Source organism: Salvelinus sp. IW2-2015, unplaced genomic scaffold, assembly GCF_002910315.2.
Source record: "Salvelinus sp. IW2-2015 unplaced genomic scaffold, ASM291031v2 Un_scaffold1502, whole genome shotgun sequence".
In the NCBI taxonomy this organism is placed as follows: Eukaryota; Metazoa; Chordata; class Actinopteri; order Salmoniformes; family Salmonidae; genus Salvelinus; species Salvelinus sp. IW2-2015.
In genome coordinates, this window is record NW_019942950.1 from 109,247 (window position 1) to 127,075 (window position 17,829).

The window sequence follows — 17,829 nt, forward strand, 5'->3', positions numbered from 1 at the left end:
GAGAGAGGAGAGAGAGAGAGAGACCGACGAGAGACAGAGAGAGAGAGAGAGAGAGACGAAGAGAGAGAGGAGAGACGAGAGAGAGAGAGAGAGAGAGAGAGAGAGAGAGAGAGAGAGAGAGAGAGAGAGAGAGAGAGAGAGAGAGAGAGAGAGAGAGAGAGGACATCAAGTCGGTTAAGACATCTACTTTGTGGATGACACAAGTAGTTTTTCCAACAATTGTTTACAGAAAGATTGTTTCACTTATAACTCACTGTATCACAATTCCAGTGGGTCAGAAGTTACATACACTAAGTTGACTGTGCCATTAAACAGCTTGGAAAATTTCTGATAGGCTAATTGACATCATTTGAGTCAATTGGAGGTGTACATGTGGGTATTTCAAGGCCTACCTTCAAACTCAGTGCCTCTTTGCTTGACATCATGGAAAATCAAAAGAAGACCTCGGAAAAAATATTGTAGACCTACACAAGTCTGGTTCATCATTATGTTTGGAGGAAAAAGGGGGAGGCTTGCAAGCAGCCGAAGAATACCATCCCAAACCATGAAGCACGGAGTTGGCAGCATCATGTTGTGGGGTGCTTTGCTGCAGGAGGGACTGGTGCACTTCACAAAATAGATGCATCATGAGGAATGAAAATATGTGGCTATATGAAGCAACATCTCAAGACATCCGTCAGGAAGTTCAAGCTTGTTGCGAATGGGTCTTCCAAATGGACAATGACCCAAGCATACTTCCAAAAGTTGTGCAAAATGGCTCTAGGACAACAAATCAAGGTATTGGAGTGCCATCACAAAGCCCTGACCTCAATCCCATAGAAAATTTGAGGCAGAACTGAAAAGTTTGTGCAAGGAGGCCTGCACATGTCTATGTGTTAGTTCCCCAGTGTTCTAACCCTGTATTCTGTGTTCCCTGTGTTCTAACCCTGTATCTGTTCTGTTCAACCCTGTATTCTGTTCCGTTTCTAACATCTGTTCCGTGTTCTGCCTTCTGTGCTGTTCTAACCCTGTATTCTGTGTTCCTGTGTTCTAACCCTTGTATTCTGTGTTCTAACCCGGTATTCTGGTTCTGATGTGTAGGTCCCTGTTCTAACCCTGTATTCTGTTTCTATGTGTGTAGTTCCCGTGTTCTAACCCTGTATTCTGTGTTCTATGTGTTATGTGTTCTCCATCTGCCCTGTTCTAACCCTGTATTCTGGTTCTATGTGTTCTAACCCTGTATTCTGTGTTCTATGTGTTCTAACCCTGTATTCTGTTTCTATGGTTCTAACCCTGTATTCTGTGTTCTATGTGTTCTAACCCTGTATTCTGTGTTCTATGTGTGTCCTCTGTCAGTTACTCCCAGCTGCAGCGTTTCAGCCTGAAGGTGTTGACATCCTGCAGAACATCCAGATGGGACGACTGTGTGATGTCAGAGTACGGTAAGAGCTGCTGGTGCAGTCAGATATTCATAGACCCCCCCCCTATGAATATCTGACTGCACCAGCAGCTCTTACCGTACCTCTGACATGAATATCTGACTGCACCAGCAGCTCTTACCGTACCTCTGACATCACACAGTCGTCCCATCTGGATGTTCTGCAGGATGTCAAAAACCTTCAGGCTGAAACGCTGCAGCTGGAGTAACCTGACAGAGACACACATAAACACAGAATACAGGGTTAGAACACATAGAAACAGAATACAGGTTAGAACACATAGAACACAGAATACAGGGTTAGAACACATAGAACACAGAATACAGGGTTAGAACACATAGAACACAGAATACAGGGTTAGAACACAGGAACACAGAATACAGGTTAGAACACGGGAACCACACATAGAACACAGAATACAGAATACACATAGAACACAGAAAACCTGACTCAGTTACACCAGCTCTGCCAGGAGAATGGGCCAAAATCCACCCAACTTATTGTGGAAGCTTGTGGAAAGGCTACCCGAAATGTTTGACCCAAGTTAAACAATTTAAAGGCAATGCTACCAAATACTATTTGAGTGTATGTAAACTTCTGACCCACTGGGAATGAAAGAAATAAAAGCTGAAATAAATCGTTCTCTCTAAGATTATTCTGACATTTCACATTCTTAAAATAAAGTGGTGAAACAGGGAATTTTTACTAGGATTAAATGTAAGGAATTGTGAAATACTGAGTATAAATGTATTTGGCTAAGGTATATGTAAACTTCCGACTTCAACTGTAGTTCCCAAGCCATCCAGAACTCACTCATGGCTTGTTCATTGCTCTGGATCAGGGATGTGCAACTTTGATGGGGTTGGGTGCCACAGAAAAATTGGGGGCCGCAGTGGCTCGCAGGTCTGCGTACCCACAACCATACCTGTAAGGGTCGACGCTGGTAGAGACGAGAAGCAGGTACAGGGAGTGAACATTTAATGGCAACGGACATGGAACAGGACAGGACAGCGTCTGGACATGAACACATAACGACGTCAATGCTGACACAGGGAACAAACGGGGAAGCAGACATAAATTGGGAAGGCAATCAACAAAGGGAAGGAGTTCAGGTGAGTCCAATGAGCTCTGCTGCGCATAATGATGGTGACAGGTGTGCGTAATGAAGGGCAGCCTGGCATCTTTAAGCGCCAGAGAGGGAGAGCAATACCCACACATGTAGTCAGGCTTTTGAGGGCCCTAGGATAAATTTTGTTGGTTGACTGTCAGTGACTGGCAAAACAAACTGCTGATGCACAATAAAACATTTAAATTGCACCTTGTGTATTCTACTATTCTAACTTCCAAAAGTAAGTTGAGACCCTGACTGATTTCCTAAAAAATTTGTATATATGTTTTTGCATTTTTGGAAATTGATCCGCGAGCCTACAAAATTAGGACATACTGTACAGTATGAACCACACACACTGGCATTCACAGACTTTGTTTACAAAACAGACGTCATTATCCAAATTAAAGCACTGACATACCAGAGTAGTGAACATCTATGAGCAAACAGGACAACAGAACAGCAGTGTTCTAGAATAGAACTCCGGAATGGAGTTAAGAGTTTTCTGCCCCAATTCTCTCCCTTCTATTCTATTCCCAGCCATGCAGAGAGTCTGCAGTGGACAAAAGATTCAATATTGTATGAGCCCAGTGCTGCATGAGGCTGTGAATGCTTGTTTCACGCTGTGATGCTCCCCAATGATCTGAAATATGCAAATAACTGCCCGACACACACATGAAAGGTTCTGGAAGGTTCTCCCATCTCCACAGAGGAACTCTGGAGCTCTGTCAGAGTGACCAAGGCGCTCCTCCCACGATTGCTCCATTTGGCCGGGAGGCCAGCTCTAGGGAGAGTCTTGGTGGTTCCAATCTTCTTCCATTTAAGAATGATGGAGGCCACTGTGTTTTTGGGGACCTTCAATGCTGCAGAAATGTTTTGGTACCCTTCCCCAGATCTGTGTCTCGACACAATCCTGTCTCTGACCTCATGTGTTGTTTCTTTCTCTGATATGAACTGTTCTCTGATGTGACCTTATATAGACAGGTGTGTGCCTCTCTAAATCATGTCCAATCAATTGAATTTACCACAGGTGGACTCCAATCAATCAAGTTGTAGAAACATCACAAGAATGATCAATGGAAACAGGATGGACCTGAGCTTAATTTTGGGTCTCATAGCAAAGGGTCTGAACACACACACTACGCATGCAAACACACACAAACACATATATACACACTTGTATGCACACACACACACACCACTCTAACCAGGAACTGTCAAGAGAAGAACTGACCGTCTAATTGGATACATGACGATGACGTCTGTCCGGTTAATGAGCCTATAGGACGATAACAGAGTTTATTTTTTCTTTGTTATGTTTTTGGTGTTGTTTTGATGTGTAGCGACCACATTCCAGTCTTCACTGTTTAGGTTACGTAATAATGTCATTTTCCCATGGTGAATTAAACATACATTGAACAGCATGAAGTACTGTATACTCAAGTTATGTAACATTGTAGCTCGTTACTTATACTTGAATAAAATAACACTTGACTTGGGGAGAAGGCATTTGCACATCTACTACATGTTTTCAATGGTTCGTTTGAGTTCATCTTGTGAATGTTGGACTGAAAACAACAGAATGTAGAAGTCTTCTCTGCTCTTGGAAATTTCAGAATCTCTCTGTGATGCAGGAACTTGTTTACCGTTGTAGACAGAAGAGCTACAGTAACAGGGTCAAAGGTCAGGTGACGAGCAGATCTAGACCAGGTCAAATGGATGAAGACCCTTATGCTTATGCTTAGGCCAGCAGCATACCACCTTGCATACCACTGCTGGCTTGCTTCTGAAGCTAAGCAGGGTTGGTCCTGGTCAGTCCCTGGATGGGAGACCAGATGCTGCTGGAAGTGGTGTTGGAGGGCCAGTAGGAGGCACTCTTTCCTCTGGTCTAAAAAATATCCCAATGCCCCAGGGCAGTGATTGGGGACACTGCCCTGTGTAGGGTGCCGTCTTTCGGATGGGACGTTAAACGGGTGTCCTGACTCTCTGAGGTCATTAAAGATCCCATGGCANCGGGTGTCCTGACTCTCTGAGGTCATTAAAGATCCCATGGCACTTATCGTAAGAGTAGGGGTGTTAACCCCGGTGTCCTGGCTAAATTCCCAATCTGGCCCTCAACCATCACGGTCACCTAATAATCCCCAGTTTACAATTGGCTCATTCATCCCCCTCCTCTCCCCTGTAACTATTCCCCAGGTCGTTGCTGCAAATGAGAACGTGTTCTCAGTCAACTTACCTGGTAAAATAACAGTAAAATAAATAAATAAAAATGCTGGGCATACACTACACGACTTCTAAAATCTTAACAACATTTCCCGATTTCCTTGTCCCAAATCTTTCATTCTGCCCATCCTCAACCTCAGAACGTGGGTGCTCACATTGCACTGTGATTCTCTAGTTTATCCTGCTCTGCGTTTCTCAGTTGTCGCAGGGAAAAAATTAAGACACAAATAGTGAGATGCTTGATTCGTTATTATGTTCAGAAACCTCACAAAAGAGACTGAGGCATAGAATGTGGATAATAGGAAATTATCTTTTTGGTTTCTGTCATGGTAGGACGTAGTGGAGTTCATTTTGCATGGCCAGGTGCCCCGGGTGGGTGGCGATGATGCTTAAGGATCAATGGAATGGTTTATAATGAGCAAACTCCGCCCATCCGCGGCACCAGGCCATGTAAAATGAACTCCACCAACTGAAAAGGCAAAGATTATGTGTTGTTGTTTCTTTCCTCTTCACCATCATTGTTTTGGTCTAACATGCTGAGTGCTCATTGGCTACTGGCAGCAGTCCTTACCAAATCACTTCGTAGCACTGCTCATACTACAAGATGCACAACCAAAATGTCTGGCATGTCAGAGAATTATAGGGACATCCGACAAGGGGTCTGGACAACAGAACAGCCATCATCGGTGTGACCTTGACCCGGTCAAACTACGCGAGTCCCGGCTTACTAATCCTAGCCCAGGTTCATAGGATTTCCCCCAGATCATGAAAATGCGTTTGGGATGGCAATAATGTGTAGCTATGCCCTGCATTAAGGCAGAGAACGTGTGGATGATACGATATGAGAGGCCCATTTCATCTGGCTCGGTCCCTTGTTCCTTCCACTAGAGGATATATGCCATGTGTGTTCACAGATCTGAAAGAAGTGGATTAATGAAGGTCCAGTACATACTGGAGGGTTAGCTATCACCATATTATATGAAAATGGAACAATATTCTCATAATATTATCGTTCATTACTAGGATGGTCTTTAAATATGTCCAATCTTTCTTCTTTTAGTCACTATTAAAAGAGTCTCTCAGCTGTGACTTTTAGTTTGTCCCTCAGCGTACCCCCTATGCAGACCCCCACGCCTGTTCTCCATACACATAAATACTGTACACACACACACACACACACACACACACACACACACACACACACACACCACACACACACACACACACACACACACACACACACACACACACACACACACACACACACACACACACACAGACCCCCATGCCTGTTCACAAAACTGCCACAGGGCCATACACATCACATACTGTAGACGCACGCACGCACGCACGCACACACACACACACCACACACACACACACACACACACAACACACACACACACACACACACCACACACACACACACACACGACACACAACACCAACACACACACACACACACACACACACACACACACACAGCCAGTCCATACGGTACAGCAGCTACAGCCGCCGGCCAGGCAGTCATTGGGATAGAGTAGGTCTCCAGTCACTGGAGAAAATATGCAAATGGTGCATACCACATTTACATTTCGTTCAACAGAATCTATTCAGTGTATTGTCACAGTCCCATTACAACCACTGACCAACATACAACCTCAGCAGCAGAGGATTGAGTATAGGTCAAAATGAGACGCGGCCCCACTAAGTGCTGTATGGAACTGAGCCCCAAGCTATTTGATCAAATATACGCACTCTTACACAAGTCCAAGTGACTGCCCACGGCAATAACTTTTTTTAGTTGGTGCACACGCACAAACACACATGCACACGTATGGAAATGCACACACACACGCACACACACACACTCTGTAACTGCAAATGCAGCAGAAAATATATGCTATGCGCATTGGCAGAATCACAGATGAATAAATGAACAGTTTAAAAACCATAACTGCTGAGGTTCAAAACGGAATGAGAGTCCTGCTCACAGCCCTCATCGTCAGTCCTGTGAATACGCACTTAGATTGCTTCCCAAATGACAACCTAGTCCCTATTTAGTGCACTACTTTTGACCAAAGCCATATGGGCCCTGGTCAAACGTAGTGCACTTCATAAGGAAAAGGGTGTAATTTGGACTCAGACAGGATGTCAGTCTGTCTGCCCTAGCCTCATCACCCTAGCCTAATGAAGTAGAATGCACAGAGACGCCATTGGGGAGAATGCAGCGGCTACACTCCATCTGCTGTGAATTCTATTAGCAGTACTGTGGTTAAAACCCTGGATGAAATGATCCATGGGAATGATGGAAGAGAGGAGGGAGGAGGAGGAGAGGAACGAGAGAGGTGGGAGATGTGAGGGTAAGAGGTGCATGGAGAGGAGAGGGGAAAAGGGGAGATAGAGAAAGGTGAGGATTATAAGGAGGTGGTGGGTGAGGAAGTGGAGCAGAGGCCAGGGGAGAAGAGGAGGAGGTGTGAGGAAGGGAAGAAGAGGAGGAGGGGTGAGGGTGAGGGTGACCAGAGGGGTGTATAAATGAGAGAGAGAAATATACTATGGAAAAAGAAGGAACAGCGTGTCAGAAATCAGCTCAATGTAATTGAAGAATCCATAGACTCTAACCACTTCTGGGAAAATTGGTAAACACTAAACAAACAACAACACAAAGAATTATCTATCCAAAATTGAGAGGTATGGGTAAACCACTTCTCCAATATTTGTGGCTCTATAACAAAGAACATAGAGCAAAAACATATACATGATCAAATACTAGAATAATATAATATAATAATATTAGAATCAACTATTAAAGACTACCAGAACCCACTGGATTCTCCAATTACCTTGAATGAACTACATGACAAAATAAAAACCCTCCAACTCAAAAAGGCTTGTGGTGTTGATGGTATCCTCAATGAAATGATAAAATATACAGACCACAAATTCCAATTGGCTATACAAAAACTCTTTAACATCATCCTTAGCTCGGGCATCTTCCCCAAATATTTGGAACAAAGGACTGATCACCCCAATCCACAAAAGAGGAGACAAATTTGACCCCAATAACTACTGTGGGATATAGGTCAACAGCAACCTTGGGAAAATCCTCTGCATTATCATTAACAGCAGTCTCAGTGAAAACAATGTACTGAGCAAATGTCAAATTGGCTTTTTACCAAATTATTATATGACAGACCACGTATTCACCCTGCACACCCTAATTGACAAACAAACAAAACAAAACAAAGGCAAAGTCTTATGCTTTGTTCATTTTGAAAAATCCTTTGACTCAATTTGGCATGAGGGTCTGCTATACAAATTGATGGAAAGTGGTGTTGGGGAACAAACAAACAACATTATAAAAATCCATGTACACAAACAACAAGTGTACGGTTAAAATAGGCAAAAAAACAGACACATTTCTTCCCACAGTGCCGTGGGGTGAGACAGGGATGCAGCTTAAGCCCCACCCTCTTCAACATATATATCAACGAATTGGCAAGGAAACTAGAAACGTCTGCAGCACCCAGCCTCACCCTACTAGAATCTGAAGTCAAATGCCTACTGTTTGCTGATGATCTGGTGCTTCTGTCACCAACAAAGGAGGGCCTACAGCAGCACCTAGATCTTCTGCATAGATTCTGCCAGACCTGGGCCCTGACAGTAAATCTCAGTAAGACCAAAATAATGGTGTTCCAAAAAGGTCCAGTCGCCAGGACCACAAATACAAATTCCATCCAGACACCATTGCCCTAGAGCACACAAACTATACATACCTTGGCCTAGACATCAGCACCACAGGTAACTTCCACAAAGCTGTGAACTATCTGAGAGACAAGGCAAGAAGAGCCTTCTATGCCATCAAAAGGAACATCAAATTTGACATGCCAATTAGGATCTGGCTAAAAATACTTGAATCAGCTATAGAACTCATTGCCCTTTATGGTTGTGAGGTCTGGGGTCCACTCACCAACCAATAATTCACAAAATGGGACAAACACCAAATTGAGACTCTGCATGCAGAATTCAGCAAAAATATCCTCAGTGTACAACGTAAAACACCAAATAATGCATGCAGAGCAGAATTAGGCCGATACCCACTAATGATCAAAATCCAGAAAAGAGACGTTAAATTCTACAACCACCTAAAAGGAAGCGATTCCCAAACCTTCCATAGCAAAGCCCTCACCAACGGAGAAAAGAGTCCCCTAAGCAAGCTGGTCCTGGGGCTCTGTTCACAAACACAAACAGATCCCACAGAGCCCCATGACAGCAACACAATTAGACCCAACCAAATTATGAGAAAACAAAAAGATAATTACTTGACACATTGGAAAGAATTAACAAAAAAAACAGAGCAAGCTGGAATGCTATTTGGCCCTAAACAGAGAGTACACAGTGGCAGAATATCTGACCATTGTGATTGACCCAAAATTAAGAAACGCTTTGACTACGTACAGACTCAGTGAGCATGGCCTTGCTATTGAGAGAGGCAGACTTGGCTCTCAAGACAAAACAGGCTATATGCACACTGCCCACAACATGAGGTGGAAACTGAGCTGCACTTCCTAACCTCCTGCAAAATGTATGACCATATTAGAGACACATATTTCCCTCAGATTACACAGACCCACAAAGAATTAGAAAACGTATCCAATTTTGATAAACTCCCATATCTACTGGGTGAAATACCACAGTGTGCCATCACAGCAGCAAGATGTGTGACCTGTTGCCACAAGAAAAGGGCAACCAGTGAAGAACAAACACCATTATAAATACAATCCATATTTATGTTTATTTATTTTCCCTTGTGTTCCCTTTTGAACTCTTTGCACATCATTACAACACTGTACATAATATTACATGTCTATTCCTTTGAAACTTGTGAGTGTAATGTTTACTGTTCATTTCTGATAGATTATGTCACTTTTGTTTATTATCTATTTCACTTGCTTTGGCAATGTAAACATATGTTTCCCATGCAAATAAAGCCCTTTGAATTGACATGAATTGAGAGAGTTATATTTATTTTTCCTTTTGTATTTTAACTATTTGCACATCATTACAACACTCTATATAGACATAATATGACATTTAAAATGCCAATGAAGCCCCTTAAATTGAATTGAAATTGAAGTGAGTCAGAGTTAGAGTTCAACAGTGACCAGGGTCTCAGGCATCAGTCATGTTATATACTTGACACATCCCTGACAATGAACCCATTCAGACACAATAACAGCTCCCGTTTCAAAGCTGTCAGACAGGTAGTGTAGTGCTTAGAGGAATTAAAAATTTAGTTTCTACAGGTTAGTTAGTGAGGGGATAGGATGTCCCTTGGAATATCCTGTTTTCCCCCCAGTTAGGATCCTCTGACTCAAGTGTCTGACTAAAGAGATCTCAGACAGTGAGAGACCAGCCAAGTGGGACATTTTACACACCACGATTTGATCTATGTTGCATTCTATGTTAATACAAGCGCTAGATTATACACTATTTATATGACAAAGGACACATGAACTTTGAAGCAAAGCGGTCGACAGTAAAATTATGTAAAAAGGGATTATTTGCATCAAGCAACGGGATACCGGCCGTCGGAATACCCCCTACGAACGCTCTCTGGTCCCCTCCTCCCCTCACCGGTCATAAACCTTGTCGCTTCAGATAAGCGGTCGAGCCCCGACAAGAGGAGTAAGTTCACCCGCGATGCTCCGTTCGTTTCCTTCTGTGTGCGTGAACGTTTGCACGCACGCGGACCGTGCGGTGGGGGCTGGGATACACACCGTGTGTGAGAGAACAGAGAGAGAGAACGGGACTTGACGAGCACGAGTCAAGCCTGTAGCAAATCTGTTTATTTTCCAAGCGGAAATTTCCACGTGTTTGGGACAGACACAAGAGGAAGAGTGAGAKGGATGAGGGGGGAAGCCTGAGTGGCTTCTGGTGAAAGAAGGAAAAATGTATAGGAAATAGGCCTATCAACGAACAGAGACCGGATTTGTACGGTTTTAAGCTATATCAAGAAAATAACTTACTTATTTCAACCAAGACACATCTGGAAATAGTCGTTCCTCGGACGTTCTCTGCAAGAATTAGATTGAGAGGTGAGTTTCTTGAATGGAACTAAACTGTCAACAAGGTTTTCAAATTGTGTTCATGGAATCGATTGATCCTGTTCTGCATAAAATGTTGTTTATCCCTGAAGTTTCTAAATAGGCTTATAGAGTCCTACGTATATATATATACAATGGACTCAAAAATGACTGGCACCCCTGACTGGCAATGCACAAACACTACTTAAAAAATATAAACAATATAATTATAGAGATAAACTCAAAATACCAACATGTGAAAAATACTGTACTTTATTAATGTTTCAATGGATCATTACAAAATAATGTAATGATTTAATTTAAAATCAATGTCCTCCAAATCAAGCCTTCACAATTAATGGAACCCTTAAATATTATTGTTAAAATCTACCCAAATTAAACCAGGAATTCAATTCCACTTATTTAAGTTTATCTAAGTGTTAAGGAACTATATTGAGCCATTACATCACTTCCTTTTTCACTGGGGTATAAAAATTAGGTAACACGTGTAACAGTTTAACTTTAGTCATTTCACATCCGTTACACACGCATCAATATCCCATTGTCATCCAACACCATGAACAAAAGAAAATCCCTGGCAGTTCAAAAGGGGCAGATGGTCGTAGACCTTCATTAATCTGGTAATGGCTACAAGAAGATCCACAAACGATTGAATATACCACTGAGCACTGTCAGGGCAATTATTAAAAAATTCTAAAGATATGGAACGGTTGAAAACCTCACGGGTAGAGGACGTAAATCCATTTTGCCCCCCAGGATAGGGAGGAGGATCGTGAGAGAAGCAACAAAATCCCCAAGAATCACTGTGATAGAATTGCAAGCCTTGGTGGCGTCTTGGGGTCACCAGGTTTCAAAAAGCACCATGAGACGCCACCTCCACAACCACAGGCTCTTTGGAAGGGTTGCCAGAAGAAAGCCCTTAATGACCTCAAGACACAGATGCAAGCGCTTGGAGTTTGCCAAACGTCATTTAAATTATGATTGGAAGAAGGTGCTCTGGTCAGATGGGACCAAAATTGAACGTTTTGGTCAGATACAGCATCGGCATGTTTGGCGTCGAAACAGAGATGCATACAAGGAGAGGCACCTCATACTCACGTTGAAATATGGTGGTGGGTCAGTGATGTTGTGGGGCTGTTTTAATTCCAGAGGTCCAGAGGCACTGGTTAAGATTGATGGCATAATGAATTCCACCAAGTACCAGGCAATTTTGGCTGACAGTCTGGTTGCCTCTGCCAGAAGGCTGGGACTTGGCCGTAGGTGGACTTTCCAACAAGACAATGACCCAAAACATACCTCAAGATCCACACAGAAATGGTTCTGTGACAACAAAATCAATGTTCTGCCATGGCCATCTCAGTCGCCGGACCTCAATCCAATCGAAAACCTGTGGGCTGAGTTGAAGAGGGCAGTTGATAAGCGCAAACCCAAGAATGTGAAGGATCTTGAAAGGATCTGCATAGAGCATGTGTCAGACTAAGATACAGTGGAATAGGATAGAATACAGTATATACATATGGGTGGTTACCTAGAATACCTCACAATCAAATGCAGACCGTATTACCTCCCAAGATAATTATCTTCAGTTATAGTCACAGCCATGCATATTCCCCCTCAAGCTGATACCATGACGGCCCTCAAAGAACTTCCCTTTATGCAAACTGGAAACCACATGTCCTAAGGCCGCATTTATTGTAGCTGGGGAGTTTTACTTTTTAGGGATAGGGGGCAGCATTTTCACTTTGGATGAAGGAAACACTCTGAAGTTTCTAAAACTGTTTGAATGATGTCTGTGAGTATAACAGAACTCATATTGCAGGCAAAAACCTGAGAAAAAATCCAACCAGGAAGTGGGAAATCTGAGGTTTGTAGGTTTTCAAGTCTTTGCCTGTCCAATATACAGTGTAAAATGTGGTCCGATTGCACTTCCTAAGGCTTCCACTAGATGTCAACAGTCTTTAGAACCTTGTTTCAGGCTTCTACTATGAAGGGGGAGCGAATAAGAGCTGTTTGACTAAGAGGTCTGGCAGAATACCATGAGCTAAGTCAGGCACGCGGCCGTGAGAGCGTGCTCTGTTCCTTTTCATTTCTAAAGACAAAGGAATTGTCCGGTTGGAATATTATTGAAGATTTATGATACAAACATCCTAAAGATTGATTCTATACATCGTTTTACATGTTTCTATGAACTGTAATATAACTTTTTGACTAAGTGCTTACGCCTCTTGAATTTGGATTTGTGAACTAAACGCGCGAACAAAAAGGAGGTATTTGGACATAAATGATGGACTTTATCGAACAAAACAAACATATATTGTGGAACTGGGATCCCTGGGAGTGCATTCCGAAGAAGATCAACAAAGGTAAGTGAATATTTATAATGCTATTTCTGACTTCTGTTGACTCCACAACATGGCGGGTACCTGTATGGCTTGTTTTGGTGCCTGAGCGCTGTACTCAGATTATTGCATGGTGTGCTTTTTCCGTAAAGCTTTTTTGAAATCTGACACAGCAGTTGCATTAAGGAGAATTATATCTTTAATTCCTTGCATAACACTTGCATTTTCATCAACATTTATGATGAGTATTTCTGTAAATTGATGTGGCTCTCTGCAAAATCACCGGATGTTTTGGAAGCAAAACATTACTGAACATAACGCGCCAATGTAAACTGAGATTTTTGGTTTATCGAACAAAACATACATGTATTGTGTAACATGAAGTGCAATGAGTGTCATCTGATGATGTTGAAGATCATCAAAGGTTTGTGATTAATTTTTACCATGCATTGAAATTATTCTTTAGAGTGATATCTCCAGCAGAGCGTTCAGAACCATGAGAGAGCCATGAGTCATTTCCCCACTGAGATCTCCAGAAAGTACTACGAGCTAAACAACAATCGCAAATCGAGTAAAAATTAAAAGAAACCAGCCTTGCACACCATATAGATTTAAATGATTGAGTGAGAATAGTTTAAGCATAACAAAGATAACTTCCAGACCAAGAAACAACAAAGAGCTTGCTCACTGCCTATACTGCAGGTAAAAATAGCAAAGGTGAGTGAAAAATATAATAATAAATATCCATTACTACAGTAGTCCGGTGCAGTTAGAATGAAAGTTAAATCACCTTAGAGCCGGGAGTGAGATCTGCTCACATCAGAGGTAGCTTATCTAAGTAGCCTTTGTGACCACAGTCTATGATAGTCCTCAAGGGGGAAGGCTGATTTCGGATCCGTTGATGAAAGCGCACCCTCCGATGAAGTAAGCCGCTTTCCCCTCTTTTCGTGCTTTTTCCACAGCTGGCCACAGTTTCTCCTTTCTCTGTCTGCTTTCGAGAGGTCTTCAGCAAACCACAGGTTGTTGTCATGTAGGAAGGTAGATTTCTTTGCTGCTTTCCATGTGGCGTCCCTGTAAATCCGTGATCTGAACTAGAGAATGACACCTCTGGGCTTGGAGTCATCATGCCTTCTCGTGCCGAGGCAATATACAGTGTCGACAACATCTGCTATCTTAGCCTTCTCCTCAGGTAGGACAGCTTGGCAGACTTTGAGGGTCTCTTGCCGCACGTTCTCCCCATCTGCCTCGGGAACGCCATACAGTCTCAGATTCCACCGTCTGGAGTAGTTTTCAAGTTCTGCAATTCTTCTTTGATACAGGTCCATGTTTCCCTCCTATTTTTCGACACGATTTTTGATGTGGGCAACCTTCTTAACATCGTTGATTTTCATGCATGCAAAGTCAACTGTTTTTTTTAAGCCCTCAATTTCCGTTGCGTTGTCGCCGACCATTTACTCTCTGACATCAGGCCTGGTATTGATGAGCTTGAAAAGAGTGGCGATAACATTGTTATTGGCAGCAGCATCAGGGCCCAGTTCAAAAATGTCTTTCTTGGAAGCTGGAGGTTTGCTTGGGGTTATAGGCAAAGAAGGAAAATCCTTGTCTGACAACGTAAGTGTCATAGAGTCTGTCAGGCCAGTATAGTATAAGGACATTGGATGACGCCTGAGCATTTCTAGCTGAGGAGGTAGCGATAAGATTTCTCTTTCTGTCAGTGCGCTGTGACATTTTTGAAAAATATCATCTTAAATCATCCATTCATTTGGTAGTTCAAAATAATACACTTTTCACTATCTTTCAAAAGTTGGTATGCAGAGCTGGGATTAGCGTGGGCTCAAGCTGCCATCTTGGAGCCTCCCTGTCACTCTGCTACAAACCAAAGCTAGTGGGAGAGAAAAATCGTCTCCAACTACAGTCCCACATCAGAAGCTCAGCTCACATGACGCAGCAACCTGGTCTCAGAGCATTTCCTTTTCTCTATGTATATAAATCCGAGACACTTAATTTAGTATAATATGTTACGTTTCAGCCATATCTGAACCCTGTTGTTGCCAAATCATCCATACTGAAAACATGCAGAACCTAAGGCTATTTTTACCCTGTTTCAAAGGTTATCGTCTCTTAGGAAATAATGTCAATTTCATGGCCTACTCAGTTAAGTCTGTCCCGTTTATATCAGTGGGAAAGTGTCTGTCTACCCACTGGGCACACACTGGTTTAATCAACGTTGTTGAACCAACGTGGAATAGAGATTGAATTGACGTCTGTGCCCAGTGGGAATAAGATGATTTACTTGACATTCCTTCTTTTTGAGATTTGCTACAAAGTGTTTATTGTCTTTAATCATTGACAAAAAGCTATGGACAAATCTCCCATATTTCTCATCATATTTCCAGGATTCTGTCGCCATTTCAGCTGTCTTCCCTCAGACTGCTGTGAGTCTCTGGAGCAGGAATGCTGGGTAATAGTGTGTCTGCCTCTGACTACACATGCTGTTTCAGTGTGTAGTTCTGAATCCCCCAACCAACCCCACTGGCATCACCCTGTTTGGAAACACACCACACACACACACACACACACACACACACCAACACACACACACACACACACACACACACACACACACACACACACACACACACACACACACACACACACAGCACACACACACACACACACACACACACACACACTCACTCAAGCAAACATGAATAAGAATGCACGAGCATGAGCACACACATACACATATACACACACTCATTCTAGGGTGTCCACCCACTCTGCCCACAGTTGATGAAAACGTGCTTTGGTGATGACGTTTCACTTTCTTATGTCATAAAATACATTTGACCAAGACAAATATGATTCTTCATGTTCTGAATCGCTCAGTGGGGTCGTTCTCTGACGTCATTAATATTATATCCTAGAGGTCATATTTCATAACCTAGTACATCTGATAAAAAGCACTGAGCTCTGTTGACAGAGTGGTGCAGCCTCATCGTCTAAACTTTTGGGGATTTTACATTTTGTGGTCGTCGTCTTCCAAGTTGTTTCCGTGGGTCGCAAATAGATAAGTTAGCATGACACGAGCTGAAATAAATGTAAAAGGCTTTGTAAATAAAAAGCTTGTGGTACGCTCAGTGCTCCGTTGACATTTCACAGAGATACGTCTGTTTTTGTGAGAAGTCTTCGGGGGGGGAAACAGGAACTTCGCATCAATTTGGAAAGCATAAAATAAAATATGAAAATACTAAATGTCATGTCTCAAAATCGATATCTATCTTACCTCTATATTGTTTTATGTCCTCTGGATTTGAAAAGAAAGATGACGAGTTCAATGATAGCCCACTGGGAACAGTTCAACTTCTAGTTTTTATTTGCATTTGGTTGAGTTGTCAACTAATGTAAATTCATCGTAAAATCACCACTTGTTTTCTCAGGCCTTCATTGATTTAGTCGCCCAATTTTGATCATCCTACAAAGGTAAAAACTCAAATAAGTTTGGAACGGATGATGATAGAGACATGAGCTGTAGACCATGGGGTTTCTTAGAGGAGTGTCTACACAATGAACATATTATTTTACACATTGGTCAAAAGATGCGTTTTGATTCGACACCCTACTCATTCCCGCTCGTACCCAGAGTCTTGGCAGAAAACTCTCAGTCTGTTTCTCATGCCATCCCCAGTTGTTTTAGTGTCTCACCGTCTGAGGAAAAATCATGTCTAACACACACAGGGAGAGGAAGAGAGAGAGGGGGGGGTGGAAGAGGCAGAGAGAATGAGGGAGAAGGGGCAGAGAGAAAGCGAGAGAGAAGGGCAGAGAGAAGAGGAGGCATGGAAAGTGACAGAGGACACAGTACATCAGTGAAAGCTGCTGGCAGACAGAGCAGGTGAGAGAGAGGACACAGTACATCAGTGAAAGCTGCTGGCAGACAGAGCAGGTGAGAGAGAGGACACAGTACATCAGTGAAAGCTGCTGGCAGACAGAGGAGGTGAGAGAGAGGACACAGTACATCAGTGAAAGCTGCTGGCAGACAGAGCAGGTGAGAGAGAGGACACAGGGTGAGAGAAGGAAAGAGAGTGAATGAGAGGGCCGAGTTAGAGTTAAGTTGTGACACTGTAAAAATATATTTGTTTCATGTTCTAAAGTCTCAAGGCCTGTTTTAATGTTTTAATACAGTGTATGGATCAGAATTGGTAACGCTGCTGGTCTGATTGGACCATAAATAATCCTCACACAGAGAGATAAAGAAATGGGATCTTTCTCTCTCTTCTCAATCAAGGGGCTTTATTGGCATGGGAAACATATGCTAACATTGACAACGCAAGTGAAGTAGATAATATACAAAAGTGAAATAAACGATAAAAATGAACTCTAAATTAAATTCGCTTTATTGGCATGACATAATAATGTACATATTACCAAAGCTTACTTTGGATATTTACAATATGAAAATAATAAGAATCAAAATTGTCAACGGGACAACAGTAACAACAATAAGCAAGGGTCAAAATAACCATACATTGAAGAATAACAATAAGCATACAGTAGAGGACATGTGCAGGTTGATTGGTCTGTCAGACACTGTCCCTCATCTCTGTCTCTCTGTCTCTCTGTCTCTCTGTCTCTCT

The 17,829-nt window shown here is 42.5% G+C and overlaps 1 long non-coding RNA gene across 1 annotated transcript; it reads left to right on the forward strand.

Annotated features, from left to right (window-relative positions):
- The first annotated feature begins 4,301 nt into the window (after positions 1-4,301).
- On the forward strand, positions 4,302-4,796 carry LOC139024439 (uncharacterized). The gene is made up of 2 exons (XR_011475754.1): positions 4,302-4,517; positions 4,561-4,796. It is a non-coding gene; the product is annotated as an uncharacterized lncRNA (long non-coding RNA).
- Positions 4,797-17,829: the final 13,033 nt, after the last annotated feature.